The following is a 25,632-nucleotide window of genomic DNA, read 5'->3' as shown; positions in this document are numbered from 1 at the left end:
ACCTAGGGTTTGTGGAAGGAAATGCAGTTTTCCCCAATCTTTGCGTGATGTGGGTGTGATGGATGTCAGGGAAAACTGAGACACAGCCACAAGGTGACACTCTATCAACAACTACAGCCATAGGAGCAGCTCCTGCCGGTGTCACAGATGTTCACGTCTGACCCCCCTTTTCCCACTGCTGCCCACCCTGTCCTCACCCTAATGGACAAGGCCACACAAGAACACAGTGTTAGGATTTACGTATGTTAGGCTCTGTTTATCCAAAACCCTACGAAACTAAGACTCAGCCTAAGTTCATTTCTTCTGCATAGAGAAACAAGGAAGATTTTTTTCAGTATGATGATCCCGTAGGACCTGAGATATCTTCTGAATAAAAGATCAAGTCAGATTCAGGGTGGTTTCAGCAATCGGTGTGATTTATCAGGACCTCACTGCACTTAACTATAAAATGAGAGACTGAGCATTTCTAATAAAACTTTCACCTCTAGAAAAAAATTCTGACAATTAAAAAACATTGATGGGGCTTCCCTGGTGGCGCAGTGGTTAAAGAATCTGCCTGCCAATGCAGGGGACACGGGTTTGAGCCCCGGTCCGGGAAGATCCCACATGCCACAGAGCAACTAAGACCGTGCACCACAACTACTGAGCCTGCGCTCTAGAGCCCGCGAGCCACAACTACTGAGCCCACGTGCTGCAACTACTGAAGCCCACGCGCCTAGGGCCTGTGCTCTGCAACAAGAGAAGCCACCACAGTGAGAAGCCCGTGCACCACAATGAAGAGTAGCCCCACTTACTGCAACTAGAGAAAGCCCACGCGCAGCAACAAAGACCCAATGCAGTCAAAGATAAATAAATAAATTAAAAAAAACAAAAAACAAAAAACATTGATGACTTACAAAGAGCAAATGTACCCACTTAGCCAGACTATTATTAAACGAAAATCTCATTTCTAAAACAAACTTCAGAAATAAGATCTTAGTGTATTAATGCATACTATTCTTTCATATAATAATTCATTCATATAATATTCAGTCATAAAAAACTGTAACTAAAATACTTGATACGTTTTATGCCTTTACTGTAATGCTTAACGCACTGTAATTTTCCTAAAAACGACTTTCCTTTCCTCAATGTACAATTTTTAAAAAATAAATAAATACACCTGGGCAGAAAAAGATACCTACCTACCCTTTGATAAGCTTGCTAACTTATCAAAGGTTATGAAGTAGAGTGAAAAATGGACAGAGGAAGACTAAAATGCAACAGAAGACAAGTCAGTTTTCCAAAAGATCACAAAGTTCAACTCCCAAAGCAATGGGCAAGGTGATTTCCCAAAGCACTGGCAGGGCTGACCTCGTCACTTACTTACGGGAAACAATAAAACTTGTAAGATGAACCACAGAAAAAAATCTAAAATCTGATGGCATTTCCTTGGAATGTTTTATTTTGGGTTAGATATCAAAAGTCCAGAGGTGTATAAGGGAAACATCTTAGGTATGTTCATACAACAGCAAGCACTCTTCAGGCTTTCCCTTTAGAACCCTTCACAAATGAAGCCCCATTAAATGAGAGGTCCTTTACCTCTCTGTGTGAAGCCAGGCCACAGGCAAGCAATGTTTAAGGGGCTGCAGGCTAGACCTGCAGAATGTAACTGCAATGAGAAGAGGACTGAAATCTATGAGGTATTGACTACCTTTTCAGGAGTTCCAAACACCCTCCTCAAACTGCATTCACCCTTGGACCTGCCCTTGCAAAGTTAAAAGCATGAAGTGCCTCTTACCGGGTTGCAGGCCACACTGCTTTCCCACCCCTCTCTTTTCCCACCCCTACTGATGGTACAGGCGGCTTACACAGCCATTTTAAATGGGACAAGGACAGATCCCTACATTTAAAAATAAGACTAAAATGTAAAACCTTCTCACTAGGACAGATGAGGACACCTGAGTCTTTAACAGGGTGTAATTACCAAGCCACCAAGCTACAAGATTATGCCTAGGCCTGGTAACAGAAAGAACAACCAAGATGCTGGCAAAGCTTTCAGTATACAGGCCTGTAGTTTGGTAATTGGCAGTTGACTGGCTGTAGAGCCTGTTGGTCTGTAATGACAGAGCGAGGTCATCGGTGGCCTGAGAGTAAAGATGACAAGTGTCCTCATCCAGTATGTAGGGAGGAAACAGAAGTATAACCCTCAATTCAACAGTGTTTTTACAGGCAAAGGGCCTGTCAGATGGCACAGAGTAAGAGCTTAAATTATACATTTTTTAAAGTTCAAAACTCAATTTTAGCACTGTTGTAAACAGACTCCAGTGCACAGATCTGAATAACTGACAACTTCTTAAGAGTTAAATTTATCTTTTAACCCAAATGGATTAAACATGGACTGTAATACTTCCACATCAGCTTTGAAAATTGCTTAGAAGAGCGGTTCTCAAGGTATAAGGTGGAGTTCTGTACCATCAGAACTGGCATCACCTGGATACTTGATAGAACTATAAATTCTCAGACCCCACCCCAGACCTACTGAAACAGAAACTCCAGGGTGGGACGCAGTGATCTGTGCTGTAACCAGCCTACCAGGTGGGCCTGATGCCCACTGAAGTTTGAGGACCACTAGTTTAGAAGAGAATGAAGACACAAAAGTGAAAAAGTATAAGATATTTATAGGAAACAGGAGTACAGAAAGAACACTCAGCTTAGTTAGGCAGCAAACAGCATGAGGGAATGTACTAGAAATAAAAATGAAAGTTAGGTAGAAAAGCCAGGAAATTCAAGTTGGTTGAGTGCCAGCCTAGGAAGCCCAAACTCTAGCTGGGAATTGTGAGCTCTTGAAGGTTTGGGAGCAGGAAGTGAGATCACGAGAAGGGTGGGTTAGGAAGAGCTAGGAAGACTTGACAGAAAGCTGTCAAGAAGGCTACTCTAGAGCAAGGTAATGAAATATGGACAAGGGAGGGATTTATAAGGTGTCAGGACTGGAAGTTTAAGTAAGACTTGGCAACAACAGAGACATCTCACCGACACCATTTATAGAAAAAGCAATGAAAAAGATAAGTTTGGGAGAAGACCAGCCAATGTCGCTTTTGGTGTTTGAGGTACCAACAGAGTGTCCGAGGAAAATGTCTACCAGGTGATTAGAACAGTGAAAGAGAAAAGAGCATAGAGCCAGAAAAACAAATTAGGGATAAGGTGTGCATGTGAAAATGATGTGAAGCCACAGAGTTAAGTGATATTGAGAAAAAAAAAAAAAAAAAAGAATGGAACTCTACAGTGAACTGGCCCCTCTCTTAAATTCACTAACTTATAACCAAATTAACCTTGACCTCCGTGGTAGAATCATCCAAGTCCCCAAATAGGAAATCTGGAATTTAGATCAGCCTGCAGATAGAGAGAGAGAAGTGGGGTAATTTAAGCACAAAAGCTCTGCTTGAAAACAAGGCTAATTTTATTTTAGGTTTCACTAGAATGAAGAATTGAAGGTGAGGACTACCAATTATATTTGTATCAATGGATACAATTATCCATCAGTATCCAATGGATACTGATAGTTATCTTACCAGTGAGAATGAGTGTGCTAAGGAAAGGGGAGCCTGCAGAAGAGAAGGAAATGAGGCTTGGACTCATTGTTATTCTACTGATGCAGAACCTCTGGTAACAATCAGTCCTTTCCTCAGAAACTCCCAGAGCTCCCAAGACCCACAGGGAGCGTCCTCCGTGCCAGCCCCCTGCCAGCCCGACTCCCCCATGAACCACTGCCTTCAGAAGGTCTGCCAAGAACAAGCAAGGGAGGCCAGGCAGCTCCGGCAAACATACCACCTCTGTCACTTACCTTTAAGTCACTGAAAGGTTGTGGCCCAGAAACAGACCAGCAGAAACACAGCTGACCCTTGAACAACGCAGGGGTTAGGGGCGACAACCCTCCTCACAGCTGAAAAATCCACCTGTAACTTATAGTTGGCCCTCTGTATCCCTGGCCCCCCATATCCACTGTCGCCAGTATCCTCTGCATCCGTCTGTCACGCCAACGATTCAACCTACCACGGATCAGGCAGTAGTGTAGTATTATATTTTACTACTGAAAAAAATCCACGTGTAAGTTAACCCGCACAATTCAAACCCATGTTGTTTAAGGGTCAACTGTATAGTCAGTTGAGTTTTAACAAAGAGGCAAAGGCAGTACAATGGAGAAAAGACATCTTTTTGACAAATGGTGCTAGAACAGCTCGACATCCACCTGCCCCCCGCCCCCACCAAAAAGTCTAGACACAGACCTTACATCCTTCACAAAAATTAACTCAAAATGGATTACAGACCTAAATGTAAAACATAAAACTATAAAACTCCTAGAAGATAACATAGGAGAAAATCTAAACGACTTTGTGTATGAGAATGACTTTTCAGAGACAACATCAAAAGCATAGTCCATGGAGGAAATAACTGATAAGAATTCGTTAAAATTTAAAACTTCTGCCCTGTAAAAGACACTGCCAAGTGTCTTTGAAGACAAGCCACAGACTGGGAGACAATATTTACAGAAGATATATCTGATAAAGGACTATGATCCAAAAGGTTGTGCAGCAAGTGGTCTTCTTATTTGACAGGGGCCACCTGGCCATCCTGTGTTTACTCGCATTGATTCGCTCTCTGCTCATTTTTTCTCCCCATCGCGACCCTCTGGGCTTTGTTCTCAGTCAGATCCTTTTACTGCCGGTACCCAAATATTTTCCCACAATAATAAACATTTCCAACTACGGGAAGGAACTGGGAAAATAGATATGATAAGGCAAAAATTTGCTTTTGCCATATGGTAAGAACTTTGTTAAATCTACTAAGGGATGGCGCACCATGGGGCCATGGAACCACGATGAAATAAACAACAGTGGAGCGGTATCAAGCGGCTTGTGAGTAGCAGCTACCTGGAGAATAAACTCAATCAAGGCCATCATCCCACTCACCTTGCACAGTAAGGCTGTTGTGAATTCCCACTTCTCCACAGTCCTTTGGGGATCCCAATGCTTGTTTATACAAGGGTTCTAGAAATGGGCAGGACCGGGGCGGGTGGTGCTTACAGTCTGACAGATGCTCTGGTTGTTTTTTCTTTTTCTCACCAGCTCTCTCTTTCAAGGACACTACCCTTCATTTCTTCTCTATGTGAAATGTGTGTACATTTCTATACCTAGACGAAAATCCACCTTGCTTGGCCAAACACATACTGGGCACACTTGGACATGGATACTAAAACGTGGAGGGTAAATAAACACACTTCAAGCTGATGGCTGTGTTTTCCTGCCAATGCGTGGGACTGTTCACTCCAGTTTTGAAGAGCTATTTTATCTCTCTTTTAAAAGACTAAGGGCTCTCAATCTAGTACGCAGGGAGTATATGGATGGTTTTAAGGGATCCATCAGCCTCCTGATTTTTAAAAAAATAAAATCAAGTGTATGTGTACAGCTTTCATCAAATTCTCAAAGGAGTTTGTGATCCAAAAATAGCCCAAGTACCACTACACTAGGTTCTGCAGGGAAATCCGGAAACACTTCTTCCATCTTAAAAGTCAAACCCTAAAGTCACATAAATAATAAAACTATAGCCTTAAAAACATAAACTCTGTCCTTTTATAGACAAACAGTTGTTATGCATCATATTATGTTCCACCAACTATTTTAAAGGATCAATACTTGAGACCCTTTAGTAATTCAGTTACACACCTCCTGTGGAACAATGAACACATACATCACTTAACACTTTTATATAAACATCCTTCAATCTTCACAAAAAGCTGTGAAGTAGATATTATTCATGTTTCAAAAGTATGAAAACAGACTTACAAAGTTAAACTTTTTTCCCAAGGTCACAGTACTAGTAAGCTGGGGTTTGAACCTAGGTCTTCTGATGCCAAAATCTCTGGTAACATTCTGTAAAATACTAGTTTAAAAAATCTCAATTGGACTATAGAGACCGAAATTTGATTATGGTTGCCTAGAGTTGAGGAGGGGGGAGATGGAGAGAAGAGGTGAGAACTGCTGGGAGGTGGGGGGAATGACTGCTAACGAAGACAGGTTTTTGTCAGGGGCCTGATGAAAAAGTTCTCAAATTAGAGTGTGGTGACGGTTTTACCCCTGAGCTGTGTACTTTTTAGATGGATGAACTATACGGCATGTGAATTACATCTCAGTAAAGCTGTTAAAACATCAATTGAAAACTAAGGGAAGGAATCAATTTTCAATATTTTGTCAGCTTTAAGATCAAAGTAAATACAACTCAGAAACTCACGGAGGTATTTTGTTTCCCCAAATATTTACAATTCATTCCACATTAGCAAGTTCAGTAGTAACTGGAAGAGAAAAGATGGCTTACTATTCCTGGATTAATTCCAGCTTGGTTAGAATTCGGCTGCAGAACTCCTGAGTTTCCTTTACCTCCCCTCCTGTAGAGTGGGGACTCAACTACTTATTTACACTCTAACTTAGAGAGGCATAAGAATGGAGACAAAAGCCTAATACTCAGAAAGGTTTAATCCCTAAATCATTACTGGTCATGAGGGGTATAGAAACAGCAAGTTATACTAATGTCATGAGAAGTACTCATGAACACAGCAAATCAAGCTTATCTCTAAACCACAGTTTCATTCTTCCACTTCTCTTTTCAGAAATGTTCAATGGTCTCTCATTATTTATCTTATTAAATCCCATATCCTCACACTCCACTTCATTGCCCACCTATTACAATAGCCTCAAGGTCGCTCACCCTCCTCAGTCTCACAATCAACTCCATCTCCAAATTAGTGGAGATTCCCCAGCAATCCCTTTCATTCTCTCCTCCAGCCTTCAAACTCCTAAATCTTTTAAGCCCCACCTCAAATCTCACCTCCTTCTTGGCCATTCAGCCTTGACTCTCCTCTCTCACATCATTACATCCTATCCAGTCACCACCAGACCTTGTACCAAATACGGCAACCTTGTTTCCACCTTCATTCTTTGGGGAGGAGGTCCCACATGACAAGCACCTAGACCAGAACTGAGTATAAGGTAGATAACTTAGTCATTAAATTACCATGAGTAGACTTACTCCCCAACTCCAGTAAGTCATGCAAAACAGTCTAAAAACAGACCAGTTCCTCTACGAGCAATCCATGAAATAATCTGGAAATTATATTTATAAGTGACATTTAAGATAATGTGTGATTTAAGAGTTTTCTATTGAGGCGCTTTACTAATATACATCACTTAGTTTATTACACAGTAATAAAAAAATTCATATGATTTATGGAAATGCTTCAAAAACGGATATTTGATTTATATGGACTTATCCCATTTGAAAACCACATCCGTTCTTCCATTCAATAAATATTTCAGAGCACCCACTAGGCGTCAGGAACTTAATCATCAGAATTCAAGCCAATTTCAAGAGGTAAAATTCAGAAATGCAGCATCATTACCTTCACTTTGAAAAGATTTCCTCCACACACATCAAGGATGCAATTGAACAACAACCAGAAGGTCCATCAGCTTCCTGACACAATGCCACCATCTGCCATCTCTCTCGCTTGAGCCTAGTTCCTGCTTACCCAAACCTCGAGCCTGAATCACAAACCCTCTTCTCTCCCAAGAACCAGGGCAAATCCAGTTACTTTCCTCTCACCCCATCTCCACCCACCAGAAAAGCAGCATGTCTGAAACCCTAGCAAACCATTTCTAAACGACACACATCTCTACCCTACACTTATAATCTCCTCAACCGCCAAGAACAGAATGGATCCTTCTCAGACGGGTTTCATGCAATTAGAACAGCTAACTACTCATGCGTATGTATGGGCTTTATTTACAAAGTACACTGAGTGTAGACACGGTTTAGACATGCCCTGACATCTATCCTCAGTATCGGTTTAATGTACTTACGTTCCTCTTGTACCTGTGTATCTTCTTCAAAAAAAAATCCCAGCCTGGCATTCTTGCACCTTTCTGCTACACAACACAGCCGTTTTGGTTTTGGGCTTGGGGCAAGTATCAAAGAGACAAAAATATTGTTTAGCAAGAAACAACACATATCTTTACATATGGAGAAACAACACTCCATATATAAAGATACGGAGTGATCACACATATGACAAAATATTCAACTGATCCAATCTTAAAATTGGTTAAAAGTTAAAAATCCACAGCGTGAGAGCAGTAGTGTGGCCAAAGAGGAGGAACAATTTCCATGTTTAGTTTCTTTTTCTTTTAAACATAATAAAATTTCTGAAAGCTGGCTTATATGTAGTTAACCTCTCAAATGATCAGCCCCAGAGAGGGAAACATAATGGTGAAAAATCTGAACTAACATTACAAAAATAATCCAAACCATAAATTTTCTAATTCAACTTGGACTTCCAAGTATGTCACTTAATCACATTCGAATATACGTGTATGTGTGATATTCTGAGAATTCACTCCAAACAAACTATGTTTTAACAACCAAGCTCAAGAGGAAGTTGAGAGGTCCAGCTTTCACTAAGTTTAACAATTTATTACGGCTCAAGCTGGACATATACTATTCTTAGACCATGAGAAAATTTATACTATCTCAAACCTCTGCAACAGGCATATAAGTTAAGCATGTGGATTTATTTGTATGGATGCCTCAATTTCCAGGGCCAGTAAAGGGAGTTTGAGAGATGAACAAAGGAAGGACATTGGTGTAGGAAATGCTATTAAATTGGAAGAGTGTGTGTTGGCAGGAGTAACTGAGAAGTGGCCTCATTTTCTGAAAACTTCCAAGACCATGAAGTATTATACACCAAAGGGAAAAAATTTTAATCTAGCCCACTTTATCAAATTCCACATTTGCATTTAAATGTTTATGCAATTCCCTTAAATAAATACTAGTATTTATTAGCTGTGCAGTTTTACCTGGTGGCTTCCATCAGCTACTTGAATCATTCTCATTGCTCTATAAACATGAGTAAATGCTAAGATGGAGACATCAAAAAGACAACAGAGCTACAATACTTCACACCCTGTCTCATACGCAATAGATATTGGTTAACTGATTGGAGTTGGAAATAAACAAAGCATTTCTAATTTGTTCAAATCTGGCCAAGTGCCATACCAGCTACTCTTTTTTTTGGTGGTGGGGGGGGGGGGGCAGGGGGCTCGCTGCATGGCTTTCAGATCAGGGACTGAACCCGGGCCACCGCAGTAAAAGCGCTGCGCCCTAACTACTGGACGCCAGCGAACTCCCATGCCAGCTACTCTTAATGGATGCTAACCGAATCCCATGAGCTCCCCATGATTCTAATGGCCTAAGAAAGAAGACAAAACAAATCTGCACCATCCATCCATCCATCTACCCATCCAGGTATGTGAAACCTCTTACGTGTTGGGCACCAAGCTAAGGGCTGAGAATATAATGTGTGTATAGTAAATTTTTCCAACTTCTTATTTTTCTTAGGCCTCAGCATCCCCCAAATAGGCTGCCAACACCTTGTCCGGGTGACCAGTTGCACCACTACAATATAGCTGGTCTTACCACAAGTTCTCCTTCCTGTCCTTCCCCGACTGCGAGCTAGTGACATTCAGACATACCAAGGGACTCACCTCACGTCCTGTACTTGTGTACTCCACCTGAGCCCAATAAAGGCACCTGCCCGTGGGCCCTCTCTCCCCCTGGGCCCCCCACCTGCCTGGCTGAGTGTGCTCCCTGGAGCTCCTCTCACACGGTCCCCTGAGTGGCACGTGGGGCCTCCCTCTTCTGGGACCTGGGAGCGTAGTAACTCCTCTACTTTCATATGCCTCTCCAGGGGTGACTTCTGCGGCCATTTGTGATGATCCTTAAAGACCCCACAAGGAGGCCATACTCCCCCGTTGATAACACAGGGTGCAAAACTGGACAAAATCCCCATCGTCTGGAGCTTGGTCTAATGAGAGACAATCAAGCACCATGAAAATAAATTGTAGAAAAAAGTGCTTCCAAGGAGAGGTGAGCAGAGCTGTGCAAGTGTGTACGGTTTGGCTTTTTTTTGGGGGGGGGGGGGCGGGGGCGATCAAAGAAGACTTGCCCCGAGGCCTGAAGGATGGTAGGTCTTTACTAAGGCAAGAAGGAAGAAAAGGAAGAGGAAACGGGGAAGAAGAACGTTTCAAGCAGAAATAGCAGTTAACGCGAAAGTCCCTGGAGGAAGGAAGCAGCCCACAGGAGAAGCTGAAAGCTGCCCACATCACTGACTGACAGGAAGGCAAGCAATACAGGTCGAGAGGGCAGAGAAGTAGGCAGAGGCCAGACCAGCAGCATCTAGTTCAGGATGTGTCTTTATCTTAACATAAAAAAAGAGAAAAAACAACCCCCCCCCCCCGCAAAAGTTTCATATAGCACAGTAAAAAGTGGACTGGATCCCAAATCAGACCAGTGATCCCCAGTCCCCAGTTCCAGAGCAAAATCAGGTGGGTACCGACCTCTGCCCCACTCAGTGTGTCAAACGAAGATATCAAAACCTATCTCAGGGCTTCCCTGGTGGCGCAGTGGTTGAGAGTCCGCCTGCTGATGCAGGAGACACGGGTTCGTGCCCCGGTCCGCGAAGATCCCACATGCCGTGGAGCGGCTGGGCCCGTGAGCCATGGCCGCTGAGCCTGCGCGTCCGGAGCCTGTGCTCTGCAACGGGAGAGGCCATGACAGTGAGAGGCCCACGTACCACAAAAATTTAAAAAAAAAAACAAAAAAAAAAAACTATCTCAGAGCACCTTGTGAGGAATAAATTAGGTGAACGATGTGAAAATGCTTTGTAAAGTGTTTGGCAAATTAACAGCATTATAGGAGTATAGATTATTTTTAATTACATGCTGTAAAAGAAACCAGGATTTGCATAAAATCTACTTTCTCCTTTTAAAATCACAAATTAGGAAAATGTGCCCAAAGATATAATCATTTTAAGAGTAATACTCTCATACTTGTGCTTCACTGAAGGAAATGATATTTACAAAACTGAAGACCTTATTAAATTTCGGATGTTAACCTGTTCTATGACCCCTTACGGATGGATGGCCGGCTGTCCGGATATTCATTTATTATATTTCAGTGCACCAGAATCTTATATCTTAAGTAATCGCCATGTAAACCTCCCTAGAAAAAATATCCCTGGTACAAATCCAGAATTGTATGTCATCAATCAATTATCTTATTACACAGAGAGCTTGGAGCCAAACTAGACAGAGAGCTTACCTATTCCTGTATACAATTAAACATAAATAAGTTGAAGTACAAGTGGCTCTCATGGTCTGAAGGCAATATCCTGAAGTATAGCAATAAAGCAGAAAGAAAAGAATACATCCGTGGTTCTTTACGGTGGATAAATAGCTGTATCATCTACTCTATTTTTGGTGGGTGAAGTTCTTGCTGCCAAAAGAGAGCAAGCAAGGGAAAAAAAGCAAGGTGCTCTAAACTGATGTTGGTATAAGGTTAGCTTATCTCTACAGCTTCCCATTACCCTTATCTCTTCCTAAAAGGAAAACATTAAAGCAATCAAACTTTAGCAAGAAGAATGACTCAGTAGACACACACACACACACACACACACACACACACACACACACACACACACAGAGCCCTCAACTGTTTAGGCTATTTGCATATTAAACAGTGTAAACTTCTAGGTCCTTTACAGTTACAACTGCTGCAGTTATCTTCAAAAAATTATTTTAAAAAAATCAAAATAATAAACCTGTATAAAATTTTATAAAAGTGCATTCTCATACAACTCATGTGTATAGTATTCTTATAGATTTGTTATCAGAATGGAATGCCTGTAATTAATATTTTCTGAAATTAATACTGGTTTACAGGGGTTAAGTCTATTTAAAAAGTGTGCCTCATAAAACACATTTTTCTTACAAATATTTATCAAATGAAACTTATTTTATGCCTTTTAGCAATTTCTCCCTCAAAGTAGAAGAGCATTTTGTAAAATAGGCGTGTCAGATTTTTGCATCATTTTTAAAATATCAACCTTGCATTACATATTAACTCCAAGCCTAAAACTGCTTTTTTTTTTTTCCATCAGTCTGATTATAAAATAGCTATTCTGGAATTCCTGAAATACCTACAAGACTTTCATTCAATACCAGAAAACTCTTACAAGCTTAATGAATTGGAGAAGCATTACCCGCTAACAAAGGCAAGAAGCTTCAAGACTCCACAGGAATTTCATCATTCAGTTTTCCAATGTGGGATGGGGGAGGGGAGACCACACTCCAGGAAAAGTTAACTAAATACACTGAAGGATTGTAAAGTATCCCTTCGACAGAAAAACAGAACCACAAAACAAAATAGAGAGGCTTTAAAACAGTATAAAAATACTTTTAATTATACGTTAAAAGTTAGTGACAAAAGCCTAAAAACTCCTTTGTCCCTTTTAGCCTTGAAAGCAGAGGAAGACTGCCTATAGGTAGGACTATTAGACAATTTTATCCTGAGTAAAACTTAGGACTTTACAATGACATTGAATCAGAATAAACTCTTAGATACGGCAAACACCAAATGTATTGAGTGAATCAGTCCAAAGCGCAAACTGATTTTACGCCAAAAGACAGTGGCTGGACAGAATTCCTTCCTTTTAGACGTTGGATAGAATTCAAACAAATGCACGGTAACGACAAGGCACCATTTACTTCTCTCAATTTTGAAACCCCCATTTGCCAAGATCAATAACATGGAATAATTCAAGAACTTCAATATATCAAAACAAAAGAGGGAAAGAAGGTCCTCGGGGCCTCTGGATAGAACAGAGTCCCAAGATGGAGCTCAGAGTAAAAACAAGTTAGAGTTTTATACTAGATACTAGAATCTGTATTTCATTCCTCATTTCACCTGGAAGCTGAGACATTCACTGGAACAAGGTCTGGGTGAAGCAGGGGTTTTGGCCAAGCCTCGCTGGAGAAGAGCGTCATCAGATCAGAGGCAAGCCAAATACATACCAATGTCTCGCAGCTTCTGTTGAAGAATGTTGAAGTTGGTTACTTTCCCCAAATCAGGACACATCAAGCCCTCCCAGGAGGCAGCAAGAACTGGCCAATCAAGTCCCTGACTCATGGGGCGCATACCCTGCCCCCCCCCCCGCCCCGAGTGAACACAAGCTGATCTTGTTCAAGAAAAAGGAAGGAGGAAGAGAAGAAAACATCTGAAGGAAATGGAGATATCCAAGAAAACCTATTCCAAGAAAAAGGAAATGGGCACAAGAGGAAGAGGCACCCAAGTTCATGGGGGTTGGAATCAGCGTGGAAGGAGAGAAGTCTCAGAGCACTAGGCCTGCCAAACTCGCTGAGCTGGTCAACAGCTCTTTCTGTTACTGGCTTCTTTCTTGATATCTCTCCTCCGTAGATTCTCAAAATGACCTGCCTAGTCTCAGAAATAATCAAACTCAATCACCTGAAAAGTCCATTAGAATCCAAAATTAACCACCCTAAAACTAGCTTGCACTGGACGACAAGCAGTGCAAGAGCTTAACAGCCTTGGAACTAGATAGGCTGGGTTAATTCCTGCTCCTACCAGCCCAGTGACTTTGGGCAGGTGACTTACCTGCCCCGGGTCTCTCTGGTTAACTCACCTGTAACCCGGGGTGGATAGCAGTATACCTGCCTCCCACAATGGCAGTGAGGATTCCAGACATAGATTGCTTAGGAGAGCTGCTTGGCACCTAAGTAAGCGGTGCAGAGCATTAGTTACTAGTAATTATTTCCTGACGAAGTCATCGGTTTTCTACTGTCCTATGAAGAACAGATGGGTTTCATAAGGAAAATTATAACCACAGGCAGATTTTCTCTCTTAATCCCATTTAGTGGGTGAGAGGTGAATTTCTTGGGGCTTGTGGGAGGGATGTGATGCAACCCACAACAAGCACGTGACAGGTGTCTTCTCTGCACCTACACCACCTGCCTAGGCTAGGTGTGGGCCAAAGAAAGCCTCCCCCGGCTAATGGGCTAATGTGCTCAAATAGCTAGAACCAAGCGGGAGCTTCCCAGGGACAGTCACCTACTTTCCCAGTAGCCCTGCTCGCGGGTGGAACTGGGGTGACAGTGCTGATCACTGGCTGGGCAGGAGGCAAGTTCCGAGTCCTCCTCAACAGTAACCTGCGAGCTGTGTGCAACCCAGGGAGCTCGTCAGACCAATGATCACGGAGACCATATCAGGACTAGAAAACAACGATCAGGGCCCCCATCGACAGGAAGTAATTTGACTCCTGTAACTCCAGAAGCGAGACCCACACGGGAGGCTCCTGGGGGCTCCAGACGCCAATGAGGAATAACCACAGAAGGGCAGTGGGCTGTTACGATCGGCCAGTTTAAATAAGAATCACTGTAACAGACTTCAGTGGAACACTTTATTCTTTAATAAAATGTACCTAGAGAAGGGAGGTCAGGGGACTTGATTTGGGCTAAGTTATTTCCCCAGGGTTCTAGGGCTCTGCGTGTTGGGTGGGAATCAGCCCAAGTCAGTGCGCTTGTTACACATGCACAGTGGAGAGTATCCAAACTCCTTCCTCACCAGCACCGCTGACACACGTGCGGTGCCAATAATGATAGTATTATTGGCCATTAAGCTTTCTTTTTCAGTAGAATTTGTCTCTCTCTGGGAACGACTGTTAGCATTCTCCATCAACTGCTTGAATTATCACTAGATTCTATCAAAAATCCTACAGTGAGACCGGGGCAACCATCCCGTCCTCCATTTTGACTTTAATTTTTATATTTTACATTATACACACTTGTAAATATGAGATCGTTGACAAGCTTTTAAGGTTCAAATTTTTGTGTGAGCAGAGAGGGATCCCAGCCTATCTAAGCTAGACTATACACTGCTAGGGAAACCCCCAAAGCCCAAGTGTAAAATTTCAAACCGAAAAGAGAGAGAGCAGTCTCAAAAGCGAGCTGGGGGCTTCCCTGGTGGCGCAGTGGTTGAGAGTCCGCCTGCCGATGCAGGGGTCGCGGGTTCGTGCCCCGGTCCGGGAAGATCCCACATGCTGCGGAGCGGCTGGGCCCGTGAGCCATGGCCGCTGAGCCTGTGCGTCCCGAGCCTGTGCTCCGCAACGGGAGAGGCCACGACAGTGAGAGGCCCGCGTATCACAAAAAAAAAAAAAAAAGAAAAGAAAAGTGAGCTGGATTTCAAAACTGATGAATCAGACAAGTTCTTCTAACTCTATTCTTTTAGCTAAAGGACTACTAATCACTACAACAGTTTCTAGGCTCTGGTTCAACCTAAGGAAATAGGCGTTACTTGTTTTAAACACCGCTCATTAAATTTTAACAAATCAAATTCAGTAATATTCGAGTAATTATTTGAGTAATATTCAGTACTTATTGAGCCCCTATACAAAGGCATTTCCGGGTATGCAAACATATGGGAGTTATTACTATAGCCCTCAGAAGAGAAACTGATATTAGGGCTTTTAAAACCATATTGTCCCTGATAGGAGGCACCAAGATAACAGCCTGATGAAGATACTCCAGACAAGGAGAAACAAAGGGCCAATTAATAAACATTCCCCAAATTACTGGCTCCAAAGGGCCTACTGGTGAAGGACAACTGCGTCTATCTACCAGGGGTGTTAAAGCTTCCTAGTGTTGCTGTCAGGTTTGAACTTCCCCTTTCCCAACAACTCATAAGCCACTCATTTCTAAAAAGGCTGCTCAGTTCACAGCAGTTGCTGGACAGCTCTCAGAGGTAAAGACTTCAGTCCCATTTTCAGGGTTACCTCCAGATAAGCGTTTTTTTTTTGTTTTTTTTTTTTTGTGGTATGCGGGCCTCTCACTGTTGTGGCCTCTCCCATTGCGGAGCAGAGGCTCCGGACGTGCAGGCTCAGTGGCCATGGCTCACGGGCCCAGCCGCTCTGCGGCATGTGGGATCTTCCCGGACCGGGGCACGAACCCGTGTCCCCTGCATTGGCAGGCGGATTCTCAATCACTGCGCCACCAGGGAAGCCCCAGATAAGTGTTTTGTTATTCACTTATACCACACCCTTCAGGAGAGCCTCAAGCCACCCAGCTAGCTGTTCAGGGGAATTGTGGTTCAAGAGCAGGAAACATACAGGAAACATTGGGGAAAACATTTTTGTTTGTTTGTTCCCCATGTCAAGGCTTGGGAGGAAAATGAATGCAAAGGAGAAAAAGAGGGGGAAAGTTTTAGAAATGTATCAAATTGGTTTCAAATAACACTCTTCCCTAAGTTTTCTCGAAGAACTAAGGATCTCAATTTCAGTATAAAGTGTTCTGTTAAACACTCCATTTTTAGATTCCTATACTATGACTACCCAAGAAATGTTTCTGACAGAATTTGAGATCCCAGAGATAAAAGGTACACAGGCGCATGTGAGTTCACAACACATAACATGCTGCAGAAACCCATTAAATGATGTCTACTCATGTGCACACTATTGTCTAGCACGCTCTAAAGTTGGGAATCAGAGCTTTTTTGTTGCTGTGGTCCTACTTACCACCAAAATCGACATCAAGACAGTAAACTGCATGCCCTCAAAGCTGCAAATTCCCTGTTCCGTGTTCATTGCAAAGCAGATTCTCACCGTTAAAACTGGCAGTTTAGGGCTTCACTGGTGGCGCAGGGATTGAGAGTCCGCCTGCCGATGCAGGGGACGCGGGTTTGTGCCCCGGTCCGGGAAGATCCCACGTGCCGCGGAGCGGCTGGGCCCGTGAGCCATGGCCGCTGAGCCTGTGCGTCCCGAGCCTGTGCTCTGCAACGGGAGAGGCCACAACAGTGAGAGGCCCGCGCACTGCAGAAAACAAACAAACAAACAAAACTGGCAGTTTAAACAGAAGGTTCAGACCAGAAATTTCATTGGTCCATTTCTAGTCATAGCTACTTCCAGTAGCTCCTCACCTTTCATGAATATTCCTGTCACTTCAAAAAGAAAAAAACGGAAGCACAGAAATGATGGGGTAAAATATAGGGTAAAAAACAGTGAAAGGATGGCAGCTCGCTCCCTGCAGGGAAGACTGCCTGAAGGTGAGAAGAATCCCTCTATCAAGATGGATCATGTTGTACGTCTGTCTGCAGGAAAAAGCATCTGTGATCCTTAGAACTTTCTTCCTCCTTGACCTTTCATGTCTGGGGAAAGACAAATAGTGGATATCTCAACTGCCTCTATTATTGCTGTTGTTGCTAGTGTTAGTAATAAACGTCTACGAAAGCTGCAGTATAATTTGCATAAGAAGTCAAACCAGGACCCACTCAAGTCAGGCCAGATATCGAGACAAACAAAGCACCCTTTAAATCCAGACCCCACAGTTTTGTGTAAAAGCCACTTTGATATCCTCGGTCAGCAGGCAAAAATAATAATAATAATAATACCAAAAAAACTTTACCCAGGTACACCCTGACACCACGTATTACCATGTGCAAACCTTATAAAGAGCCCAGACTGGCCTCAAGATTGAATACTGGGATGCGGCGAATGAAAATAGATCCTGACAATCGCCGGTAGCTTCTTCTATAAATAGTGGGTGGAGAGCGCTGGTGGGGAGGTGGTCTCCAAGTTTATGGGTGAGCTTGAGTCATAATTAGGCCTTCTAGATCCAAATTTACCGACTGTGACTCACACTGTAAGTGGGGCTGCAGGAGTCTTTCAGAGGATAAGCTACTGAGCCAGATTTTTACATGTACATCCAAGGCATCTGATGGTAGTAGACCTTTCAACAGCAGGGGAACATCACTGCCTAAATGTCATCAACTCAAACCTTTGAGACACAGTAATAAATTGAAAATAGCCTGCGTTTTCCCCTCAACTCAGATATGAGACCGTTCAATCTGACACCAAAAGGTTTTGCAAATCAATAGGCCATTTAGAAATGGCCTGTTTTCATTCTAGCACGGTGGCTTTTTAAAAATGGTCACACCCAATAGAGCAGGCTACAGGCTGCGCGGAAAGTGCCAGTTCAGAAAAGCTTTGCTCTTTGTGAAGGTTCCCATCAGCAGAGGGAATTCACAGCGGGATGCTCTGCTGGGCCCATTAATCAATATATGGAAATTCAAACAAAAGGCTTGTGGAAGCCCTCTTCCCCAAAACAGTTTTTAATTCCACAAAGGAATCAGAGGCGAGATTCTAGTTGGTTAGAGGGCTAACCGTTCTGACAAATCTTTAATGAAACACTTGAGAAATCCATTCACACGTAGTCCTGTTTCACACACCAGCTTTTTCCCTCAGTTCCAAACTGGATAGCAGTAACTAGTAATTCACCTCCCTGTCGTTAAAATAGCCCTTTCTTTGTACTTCAGATGAGACCACTGAAATTGCTCCATGAGGAACAGAAAAATTCATCACACATTCTACAAAAGGCTCCCCATTCCCCTCTTCCTCCAGTTTACTATGATGATGGCATTCCCATCACAAAAAAGCAAAGGGACGGTCTTCTTTATGGAAGTCCACGGCTCCTCTATCACTCCATACTATGGACCGGAGTCTTCTCTGTTCTCTTGGCTAATTTTTTCACTAATAGGAACTTTGTTTCATATTTTAAGAGAGAAGAGACAGAAAGCAAGCCAGCCAATCGGCCAAGTACTAAATTATCTTACCCCAAATCCTAGTAAGGGCTCCTCTGAGAACATGAAGGAGACTACGGACCCTCTCCCCCAAAACTGTGTGTCCACACAAAATTCTACAGTTTTTGGCAGTTGATTCATGAAATCCTTAGGTCCGTCCAGGATTGACGGATTCCTAGTCAAACCCCAAGACTGGACCACTCTCTGATCTTAGTCTATTTTGGATGTCTGTGAGGGACCACTGACAGACCCTTCGAAGGATGGATGAAAAGGTTTACCTTTCTAAAAAATTGCAACAGATTGTGAAATGGAAAATTTCTCTGCAATTTCTGAGCAGTTTACAGCAAACTCCTTTTTCAGCTAATATCTTCTTCCGAGTTAAACTTCTGCCCTTTAATTCCTGATTCTCCCCTCTCCCTGTCCCCTGCCTGCTTGTAACTCCTCACCAGGATTACTCAGCAGCCCTGGAACCGACCCCCCAGCCAGAGCTCTGGTCTCCCCACCTTAAACCCCAAAACCTCATCCAAAAATGGAAGGGCTGCCAAAATGTAGTCCCTGCTATCCTGTCAGCTTATCTTCTTTACTCCACAGAGCAGGAGTTCCATCCACTGCAGGGAGTCCAAGGTCATTTGGATGTCTGTCAGAAATGGAGATGCCCAGGCCACACCCTAAATCTCAGAACACCCCAAACTGACAGAATTTCAGAGTGGGGTGCAGGAATGTGCATGTTTACAGAGCTCGTAGACATTTCTCCTGCACCCACAGTTTGTGGACCGTTGCTCACAAATCCTCCTCCATTGAAGCCTGGGTAAGATCCTCCTTGCCTGCCTCCCTCCTAATATTATGTGAGCATTGTCACCTTAGACTTTTATTCTATTTCTTACCTCTACATGGAAATATTCTCCACCTACCTAAATCTTACGCATTTCAAAAGGTCTATCTCAAAGCCCCTCCTTCCCCGCTACTCATCTATTCTGATCTCTCTCGAGGTGAATTTTTCTCTGATTTCACACATCAGAATTACCTTGTCCTTAAAATACTAATTATTAGCCCAGTCCTGGTGCTACAGAATTGGTGGAACATGGAGTGAAATGTAAATATGTAAACGTTAAAAAATGAAATAGATGAAAAACTGAGAGAACTCTCAAAACCACCAAAATCTTGTCTGTTAAATTTCTACTTTCCAAAAGTCCTCTAAAATACTTCTGAGACCAAGGCCAGGCAGAGAAGAGTTAAAAGTCTTTAAACCTGCTCTCTCAGCTAACGCAATAGATGCCAGCTACCAGAGAAAAGCTAGTCAGGTGGGGACAGCTGTGCCAGGGCTTAGCCTAACAGGATATACTGACAGCACAAAGAGCCAGCTCACTGAGCTTCTAGAAAAGACCTCAACTCTGCCCCTGCCCCCTCCTCACAGCAGTGTCTCAAAAACCCCTATGCCATTTAATTAAACCACAGGCCCATAAAAAGTAGTGCGGACTTAAAACTGCGCATGATGACCTGCTGCATAAAAATATACAATTATTTTTTAAAATTATGCACAAACCAGGTGATAATTACAGCGATAATAAGGTTCCCTAGAATATGCATGTGTTATAAAAAGCTTCAGTCCCCAAATCTTATGAGTGGGCATAACCATCGCTAAACCCATCCATTTACTTAAAAAAATTAACTGCAAAGCTTCCTAGGGATGTGGCAATTGTGCTATAACTGCAGTGGGGACACCAAGATGAAAGAGAAATGGTTAACTGCCCTGGAGGAGCTCAGCACAATCTTGTAGGAAGGAATCTAATAGTGCAAAGCAGTGTGTGATAAGTGCCATGAGAGAAAGTCAAGGTACTAGAGGAGAGAAGGAGTGATTACTAGAATAAACAGAGAAAACAGCACGGAGGCAGCAGCAGTTCACCTGGTTCTTGAGGTTAGAATTGAGAGGACAGTCAGCATGCGAGAAGGGCAAGAGCTTAAGAACACAGATGGGAAAATCCTCTGCTCGGAATGGAATGGGATGGGATGGCAGTTGAGGCAGAGCTGTCGACAGGATAACTGAACGGACGCTCCTTGGCCTCTCTTGGGTATACCTGTAGGACGCGGATGAGTTTACAACGGTCAAGCCACTTTGCCGATGGGTAAACCACGTCCAATTAGCCTAAAGGCACCCAGGTTATTGCTTTACTAACAATAGTGCAGCCCAACCTCAAATTAAGCCTCCATGGAAAGGAAATTGGGGAAAAAACGATATTCTGCAATAAACTAGGTGAGAAAAAGTACCAGGGAGCATCATGGCTAGACCAATGGACGTAGAGTCAGAAGACTTGGGTTTGAGTTCAAGTTCATTTTGTCAGCTGCAACACTTGGAGTACGTCACTCACACTCTGTTTCTTTGCATGCAAAATACAAATGATAATTTCTCCACCCAGTAAGAGTGCTGCTGTTCCAACAACATGGATGTGAATGAAGGTCCTCTGTAAAATTATAAAGCTCTTTCAAAATGTAAGGCAATATTACTGGATAAGTTTTGAAAAGTTTTAGATTTTATTTTTTTTTTTTTTTTTTTTTTTTTTTTTTTTTTTTTTTTTTTGCGGTATGCGGGCCTCTCACTGCTGTGGCCTCTCCCATTGCGGGGCACAGGCTCCGGACGCACAGGCCCAGCGGCCATGGCTCACGGGCTTAGTTGCTCCGCGGCATGTGGGATCCTCCCGGACCAGGGCACGAACCCGTGTCTCCTGCATCGGCAGGCGGACTCTCAACCACTGCGCCACCAGGGAAGCCCCTAGATTTTATTTTTAAGTACACATTGTCGTGATTAAAAAAATAAAGTCCCTCAAATAACATGATGACTGTCCACAGCAAGGTGAGCGCTAGCTAGGCTCAGGCAGAAGCAGATACCAGAGATGCCAGAGCAGAAAAATGGAAATAAACAGGATGGTGCTGAAATTGTTGAGCTGCTAGAAAACCAACCCTGAAAGCACCCTACAGCTAGTCTTCCCATTTACTTATTAAACAGAGACACCTCCTTAACAGAAAATCAGTTCAAACTTGTTTAAATTGAAACCTGTGACATAAAAAAGTCCTAAATGATACTGGATTTAAAAAGAAAACACTTATTCTGTTCAGATTACATGACGTTCCCTCAATAACTAAAAAGATATTACTGTGGTCCTACCTAATTTCCTTCATTATCATCTTGGCTGTTTTTAAAAGCAAGGGTCAATCAATAATGAATACCCAATATACAATTATCTAAGTTAAATACATACACATACAAAACAGAACTTTAAAAGACTGAAATTCATTTTCATAGTTAAAGAAACATATGTAAGATATTCACACCCACTTGTACGTTACAGCGAACTCTTTTGCCATTAGCCATAAAAATGTTTGAAGCTCTGAGTAAATATATTAACCTGTTAACCTGCACTAAAGGAGTCTATAATGTGACTAATTAAAATAAATCTTCATTTGATGCCATGCAGCCCTCAAGACTTTCAAATTCTAACATATTAGACTAGCATGCTTATAATTTAAGAGTCAACTAATTTTTTCCATCCAAAGAATATCTAACATGCCAGACTACACAGCTATTTCTCAAATTCCTCACCTCCTGAATCTCTAGCAGCCTAAATTTCCCTTCCTCGTTCTCCCCACCTTCCCTTAATAACTGATTATTATCCCTTAATAACTATTATTAATAACCACATGTTCCTCCTTTTATCACAGTAGCAATAAAATTTATCATCAACCAGGGCACTTTAGAGAGTGAAAGAGGGGAGCAATTAATAATTAAGCCAGAAAAACAGGTATAAAAAACCGGGACATACAGTAACCCTACCTACAGCTATTATTCTAGGTAGAAGGAAATGTCTACTCAGGAAGAGGGAGAGAAGGAAATCTCTTATTTAATAGGCTGAACTAGTATGTAAATATTTGGACCCGGGAGTTTCCTGGTGGTCTACTGGTTAGGATCCAGCGCTGTCACTGCTATGGCCTGGGTTCGATCCCTGCTCAGGAAACTGAGATCCCACAAGCTGCACAGTGTGGCCAAAATAAAAAATAAATTAAAATTTAAAAAATAAAAGACTATCTTAAAAAAAAAATATTTGGACCCATCCCAGCCCTGATTTCCATCTTTGAACCATGCACAAGAAAGAAAGTTGCCCTGCTGCCCCATCTCTCCTCCTTTCTGGGATGCAAAGTCCAGGTCAGAATGTACCTGACTGCAAATTCTTTGGGACCACTGGCAAAAAAGCTTGAGGCCTTGTTTGTCCTCTGGTTTAAACAGAGGACTATCCTTCACTGTTAAAGAGGCATTACTAACCTTCAATTAAATAGGCATTAGCAATGTCACCTTCCAACTTCAGAGGCTCATCCTTATCCAAAACATTCATTAAATGTAGTTTACTGTGCTGGGTGCTGCAAAGGTCAAACGGCATAGCCCTCCTCCTCCCTGAATTTGCAGTCCAAGAAGGAAAATGACATGGGCTATACAGTAAGAGATACTCACACATCAAATAGGGGATACAAAAATGCAGGCCAAGGAGGAAGAGCAGAGCTGGATTTGGGAACAGAGCAGAAAGCAAACCAGTTAAAGGAGAAACTGGTTCAAATGATCCCAAGGGGGCTTCCCTGGTGGCGCAGTGGTTAAGAATCCTCCAGGGGACACAGGTTCGAGCCCTAATCTGGGAAGATCCCTCATGCCACGGAGCATCTAAGCCCTTGCGTCACAACTACTGAGCCCGTGCGCCACAACTGCTGAAGCCTGAGTGCCTAGAGCCCGTGCTCCGCAACAAGAGGAGCCACCGCAATGAGAAGCCCGCGCGCCACAACGAAGAGTAGCCCCCGCTCGTTGCAACTAGAGAAAGCCTGTGTGCAGCAATGGAGACCCAACGCAGCCAAAAATAAATACATAAAAAAAAATTATCCCAAGGCACTGGCTTTGGGGAGGCAGTAACAAGGCAGCACTACGTGTTGTGAGGGGAAGCTGGGCAGAAGTGGGAATCAGAGAACCACGTCTGGTCCCTTTTCATGGCTCGGTTCAGGTTCACCTGAGTTTAGGCCCAAATCATCCTTAACCGTGATGTGACTGGGCTGCTCATCCCAGCAGCAACCTGCCCTCACCTCTCCCGTGAGCACCCGCAAACCTGGGGGCTTTTGTGTCAGTCACTGGAGTATAATTGGCACCCAAAACACAGATGTTCAATATATACCTTAAAAAAAAAAAACCACAGTAAAATATGCAGAACATAAAATGTATCATCTTCGCCATTTTCAAGTGTACAGTTCGGTAGTGTTTACATTCATTATGTTCTACAACCATCACCGCCATCCTCCTCCACAACTCTCTTCATCTTACAAAACTGAAACTCTGCACCCATTAAACAACTCCCCATTCCTCCTTCCCTCAGTCCTTGGCAAACACCCTTCTACTTTTTGTCTCTACAAATCTGACTGCTCTAGGTGCCTCATATGAAAGTGGAACCATACAATATTTATACTTGCCTTCTGTGACTGGCTTATTTCACTTAGCGTAATCTCCTCAAGGTTCATCCATGTAGCATGTGTCAGAATTACCTCCTTTTTTTTTTTTCTTTTTTTTTTTTTTCCAGTACGCAGGCCTCTCACTGCCGTGGCCTCTTCCTGTTGCGGAGCACAGGCTTCGGAAGTGCAAGCTCAGTGGCCATGGCTCACGGGCCCAGCCGCTCTGCGGCACGTGGGATCTTCCCGGACCGGGGCACGAACCCGTGTCCCCTGCATCGGCAGGCGGACTCTCAACCGCTGAGCCACCAGGGAAGCCCTCCTCCCTTTTTAAGGCTGAATAATAACCCATTATATGTATAGACCGTGGACAGTTTTTCTATAATAAATACCTTTTGAATCGAAGTAGGTGTATCTCAGAGACTAGAACACAGTCTTCCCACATGTGAGGGAGTTTTAAGCCTCTTCTTTTAAACTTTATTTTTGGCTGCATTGGGTCTTCGTTGCTGCGTGCGGGCTTTCTCTAGTTGCGGCGAGCGGGGCCTACTCTTTGTTGCGGTGCACGGGCTTCTCATTGCGGTGGCTTCTCTTGTTGTGGAGCATGGGCTCTAGGCACGCGGGCTTCAGCAGTTGTGGCACGCAGGCTCAGTGGTTGTGGTGCACGGGCTTAGTTGCTCTGCAGCATGTGGGATCTTCTGGGATCAGGGCTCGAACCTGTGTCCCCTGCATTGGCAGGCGGATTCTTAACAACGGAGCCACCAGGGAAGCTCTAAGTCTCTTTCTTAGACCAGACTATTTGAAATTTCTTAGAGAAACAGAGATGAACTGGCAATTTAAAAAAAAATCAGGTAAGAAAATGCTTCCCGAGGCTCTCTTCTATTACCTAACACTCAAGGAGAAGGCGGGGCTTAATAGCTCACTTGGCCTGTGTGAACTGAGATTTTTTCCGGTGAACTGCCTTGCTTTTATCAGCTTATATTTTAATGCTTCCGTTTCATGGCAGGAGTAAAACCTATTTTCACGCAGGCCAAGAGGGTAGCCTCTTCATCTGGAAATAGAAAGCCGCTACAGAATGAATAAACAATTGCTAAATCTTTTCAAATCCTGACTTCCACAAACCACAGAAGTTTTAAAAAAACAGCTGTGTGGGGGGAGGGGCCTCTGGGCAGCCACTGTCTCCACAAGGGTGACCTCCCAAGGCGGGCAGGTGAGCACAGGGGGGCCTGCTGAAAGCTACTGTGTACAATTCTGAGTCATCCACCCCTGTAGGGGCTTCCCTTTTCCTCCTTCCCTCCCTCCATCTTGAGATTCTAAACAGACATCAGAAATGCATAATCACAGACAGTGTTCATAATGAACCCAACACTTTTTCTTCCTACTCCTTGGAACTTCTTGGAAGCTTGATCTAATTATCTCAGTGAAGCTAAATATAATGACTTGTTTTAGAAGCATTTCTTCTGTCAAATCTTCCTGTCAATATGGTCTCATTTTCCCAACCACATTAACTGGTCAGAACTGCTTCTGTTCATTCCTCTCATATGATGTCCCAAAGGGTAGGAAAGGGTTGAATTATACCTTGATCCAGAAAGGACACCTTAGAAAACTGGAAAACCTGAATAGGGGAGTGACCTATAAGACTAAGAATACCAGAAA

General features: G+C 43.1%; 1 protein-coding gene across 1 annotated transcript in view; it reads right to left on the bottom strand.

Moving 5' to 3' along the window:
* The window catches only part of SDC2 (syndecan 2), a 112,560-nt gene that overhangs the window by 41,138 nt on the left and 45,790 nt on the right, over nt 1–25,632 (bottom strand). The gene's annotated exons all lie outside the window — the stretch shown is intronic.

This window comes from Kogia breviceps, chromosome 17 (assembly GCF_026419965.1).
Source record: "Kogia breviceps isolate mKogBre1 chromosome 17, mKogBre1 haplotype 1, whole genome shotgun sequence".
Classification (NCBI taxonomy): Eukaryota; Metazoa; Chordata; class Mammalia; order Artiodactyla; family Physeteridae; genus Kogia; species Kogia breviceps.
Note: the sequence above shows the minus strand (reverse complement) of the source record. Positions and strands in the feature narration are given on the sequence as shown.